The 5,003-nt window shown below is 36.3% G+C and overlaps 1 long non-coding RNA gene across 1 annotated transcript; it reads right to left on the bottom strand.

The window, feature by feature from the left end:
• Positions 1-2,244: 2,244 nt before the first annotated feature.
• Positions 2,245-2,587, bottom strand: LOC124711224. The gene is made up of 2 exons (XR_007005444.1): positions 2,450-2,587; positions 2,245-2,337 (listed from the first exon to the last, which is right to left on the bottom strand). It is a non-coding gene; the product is annotated as an uncharacterized LOC124711224 (long non-coding RNA).
• Positions 2,588-5,003: the final 2,416 nt, after the last annotated feature.

Genomic DNA, 5,003 nt, shown 5'->3' with positions numbered 1-5,003 from the left:
CACTACTAACAGACGGAATTCCAAACCTCTGGAAAACTGCTAATGTAGTAATAATCAGGAAATTGCAAGAGTTTCAGGGAAGGTAGTTTATAGAAGACGCCGTTAACCAAGCACGGGCAGTTACAAATAGCATCAGCGACAAATATGTGGCCGCCATACTAATCGACATAGCCGGGCCTTTTGACAACTTGCCAGGTTAAGGGAAATGAGGCTATCAGCTTCTCTCTACAATAGCCTCCTCGACTACTGCAGAGGCAGAGTGGCGGAGTGGAGGGCAGGTACACGGAAGATTATCAAGTGAATAACAAAGGGATGTCCACAGGGCTCAATTTTGTCTGGGACATTGCAATCGAGCCCTTGCTGAACACCCTGGACAGTGACGACAGGGTAAGAGGTGTGGTGGCTTACGCAGAATAATACATAGCGGTGTCAGTCAACTCGAGAGCAGCACTAGAGACAAAAGGCACGCAACTCCTTCAGAAAACTAACAGTTGGTGCAAAGAAAATAAATTAAAAATAGCTCCCAACAAAACTGCTCAGAGGGACACTACAGAGGAATCCAATTCTAAAATTAGACAATGCAAGCATACAGAGGAAGCAAGCCACACACATCTCGGAGGAAAAACCAGACTTTCACCCATCATGTAAAATTGACAATTGAAAAAGCCTCCAAAATTATGCACAGACTAACAAGACTAAACACAACTCAGTACAAATTACCTATTAAGACAATAAGGACGTACCACATTGCGATATTTGAATCCGTCACTTTCTTTGCTGCAAGTGCTTGAGCTTTGACTGAACATACAGACTAACAAGACAATTGCAAGATGAGGTCAATGTAGTGTACTCCTGATAATGAGCGGAGCCTTCACCACCACATCACTAGAGGCACTTTGCGTTGTGATGGGGAACTATCTTGTAGACATAACAATACGTTCTAGAGCTGCACTTTACTGGCTTAAGAGGGACAGGCTCAATAAAGTCACCGAAATTACAGAAACCAACATTATGAACAAAACACAGATGAAACAGTGGCAGACTCAAACATGGTAGAGAAGGTAGGATGCATCCAACAAGGGATGCTGAGTACACACTTTGTTTCCTGATGTATATAAAAGACTACATGTTGGCCCAAGCCAGGGGATGGTCCATTTCCTGACAGGCCACGGGCTGTATTCGGTACATTTAAATCCTATGGGACTAACTAATGATGAAGTATTCATATGCGGAGAAACTGGGACACCAGAACATGTCACACTGTGTGCAACACTCTAGCACTAGTGAGATCTATACAGAATGACAATGACATTGCCAGAATAATACATAATCCCGATGACAGGAACACAATAAATAGCATAGCCAATATTGCATCGAACTCTCTGCACGAAGAACACAAGCACCAAAACCCATATGGGAGGAGACATAGACAAAGCACGAACAGAACAAACCACATGGGAGGACGTAACCAGAACCACAGATTCCGAAACCAAGGAAGGAACACTAAGTGAACATGACTCAGAAGGGATCAACATGTAAGGGACCAAAACCAACAATGCATGATGTTCCACACCACAACGCAGTCACAAACAACACAACAATCATAAAACAAATAAACACCGGCACCACATACTAAGACTGTAGTAATAAGGTAATGTTGCTTGGGAGGAGAAGGCTCGAAGAACTTTCATTCCGAGGCTCCTCCTCCCCAAGGACATACTGCATAGTGTTTAAAGTATAATGCACACAAGCATTGTGCATCGTATTGTATTCTCTTTTCTATGCAAAGCTACAATCATTGAATTTTATATATCAGTAATGTATTAAGTTATTTAAGGAATAATGCATTCAAGTAGCAACGAACTATATTCTATTTCTACTAACAAATTACAAACATAAGTGTGTTTCTCATGTAAAGCTAAAATTCATGTATTCCATGTATGAAGTGTTCAATCAGTATTTAATGTGTATAAACTGTGTAAACATACATTAGCACAAACCATTTCAGATTAGAATAGCTCGAGGTTGTACTGAGACCTTCTCATCTGAAATAGGTAGAAATGGGCCATTATCAATCAACAGGCTACTTAGACTATATTACACATCCAAATACAGCATATCACTTCCCTCTACCTACTGCAAATTATTTTCACCACACTCATTGTATTACTTTTTTTTAAACACGTTTCTTGTAGTGGCTATTTTCGCAGCAGCTGTATATAAATTGCAGTTCTTTTTTTTAAAAAATGCCTTTGCATGCTGCACATAAAATTTTGTATTTTAATTTATTCTCCCAGACGCATTTTGCTCTTTTTACAAGGCATCTTGAGTGGTGTCCTGAAATAATACATGATTTGTCCTTTTTACACATAGGTTATGGTTTCACATCTAGGTTCTAGATTTAAAAACAGTTCCTTAACGTTTTTTTATGAAATGGAAAGGTACTTACAGGTAATTTTTAATTCACTGCATCTAAACAAACTGCTTGCTTTTCCTCATCTGGCAACCAGGCGGACATCATACAGTTCACTTTTAGTTCACTGTTTTCGTTGCACATCACTGTAACTGCCATCTTCTTAATACAGACATTCATTTGTTTTTCTAAGTATTGCCAACTGTTTTGTGAATTTATATATGTGTGTATTAGAGAGGAAGAGAGATATATTTTTTTAATAATAATAATAATAATAATAATAATAATAATTATGAGAGGAATCAGATGTGTAATCATTTGTTGGGGTTTCCGTCTATTATATGATCAATCAGTAGGTGAGTTGTTAATCATATTTACTTGGTTATTTAGTAGTTGTTTCTTTTCAGCCTTTGTTTTGTATATATAATAATTTTCCTGTAATGTTAGGAGATGTCTTTCATTATTTATTCTAATTATTGTCATATCATTTTCTCTTTAGTAGGTTTGTGGTTGTTTTCTCTCAAATGTTCTGCAAAAGTTGAGTGGCTCGTTCCATATTTCCATGCTCTGATATGTTCTTTGTACCGGGTGTCAAATGTTCCGCTGGTTTTTCCTACATACCTTTCATGACATGGGTTGCATTGTAGTTGGTATATTCCTGCTTTTTCGTAGATATCTGTGTTTTTTGTTATTTTTGGAATTTGCCTTTAGATTGAACTGTCTGATTTGAATGCTATGTTTATCCCTTGTCTTTTGAAAATGTTTGTTATTTTATGTGTGAGTTTATGCTTGTATGTCATTGTGTCCCATCTTGAATCTTGTTTTTTGTTTTCCTGTATTCTTTGTGTCGTTATTGTTCTGTCACTGTTTGTGCCTGTTTGTGTAGTGTTTTGTTGTACTGTTGTTTGTGGGTGTTTATGTACTGTGTTCACAGACTGAATTTGTTTTTTAATGTTTTATTTAATTTGGTGACTAGTTCCCTACTGTACCCGTTGTTTGTTGCTATTTTTGCAGCAGCTGTATATTGGCCACTACAAGAAACGTGTTATATAAGCCCTGCCAGGCATTTCCAGTTGGCCTCTACCACAGATTCAGAAGACTACATCTCAGCATCCATAAAACCATGGAACACACAAAGTGCAACAATATTTGTCAATCCAATAACCTTGTACCTAACTACGTCAATGTAAAGATTAAAAACAGTTTGTCTAGTGCTAAAAAAAAGTGAAAGAAACAGCTCAGAAAGTTTGGCTAAAATACGAAATCAAAGCACTACACTTGAAAAAACAAACTTTATCTCGAAAACTATATAAAACACATGTACAATTTGCAAATAACATTAACAATCCTGCTGTTTTTTCTGATCTGGTCAAAAAGGTTGAAAGTTACACACACTGTCTTGAAAGAAATTGAAGAAAAACATAAGAAAAAGGTAACCCAACTCATGAGACAACAAACACAACAAAGAAACAGAAACATAAACATAAACAATAAACAACCTAAACACACACACACCAATTTTATCCACGGTTGATAAATCTCACAGACACACTATTAAACAGTGAAGAAAAAGAACTCTTAGAAAAAGGACTGAAATACAACATAAATACAAAAGTAGATGAAGAATACCTCATAATACAATCAGAAGCCATTCTAAAGCAAAAGGAGAAAAGTGAAAACATCAATGCAAACACTGGGCTAACAGGGAAATTGATAAAAAAAGAAATACATAAAATTATTACAGATACAAAAAAGCAGACTGACAGAAACAGTAAAAACACGGAATCCGAAACGCTCGAAAAATTCAGAAAGAAACTCCAAAATGAAAACATCATTATTACTAAAGCAGACAAAGTAAATACAGTAGTTCCTATTCCCAATCAGCAATACATTGACAAAACACAAGAGTTCATTTCACAAAATAATATTAAAAAATCGAAATCAGACCCAACAGACAGATTTCAGATCAAGGTAAAGATAGGTTAAAAAATATAGACTACACACTGGATGACAGAGAAAAAGGTAAATTAATACAGAACAATCCTTCAGCACCCATCCTCCAATGCCAACCAAAAATCCCAGTAAGACTAATTGTAAACTTGGAAAAAGCACCCACTTACAAACTTGCAGGACACATGTTGAAATTACTAACAGACTTATAAAATAGAAGATGACAGAACTGTGAGGAACACGTCACAGTTAATACAACTTATAAAAGAAGTAAAAATCCCAGATACAGCTAATCTACTCTCTTTTGACATAGAAAACATGTACTCTAGCATGCCAATAGCAGAAACAATAAATATCATAGAGCAAAACATGGACAAAAGCCAGCTACCAGATGAACACATCTTAGAAATACACAAGTTGCTGGAACTGATAACTGAACAGAACTACTTTCATTTCAATAATGGATACTATTTACAGGAAATGGGTTATCAGTGGGATCCCCAGTATCAGGTGCCCTAGCAAACATTTTCATAAGCCATGTAGAAAACTTAATTTTCAAAAATGTTATCAAAAAGAATTACAACATATACTTTATTGGATCATATACATGGATGACATCCTTTGTTTAATAGATGAACCT

Source organism: Schistocerca piceifrons, chromosome 8, assembly GCF_021461385.2.
Source record: "Schistocerca piceifrons isolate TAMUIC-IGC-003096 chromosome 8, iqSchPice1.1, whole genome shotgun sequence".
Classification (NCBI taxonomy): domain Eukaryota; kingdom Metazoa; phylum Arthropoda; class Insecta; order Orthoptera; family Acrididae; genus Schistocerca; species Schistocerca piceifrons.
Note: the sequence above shows the minus strand (reverse complement) of the source record. Positions and strands in the feature narration are given on the sequence as shown.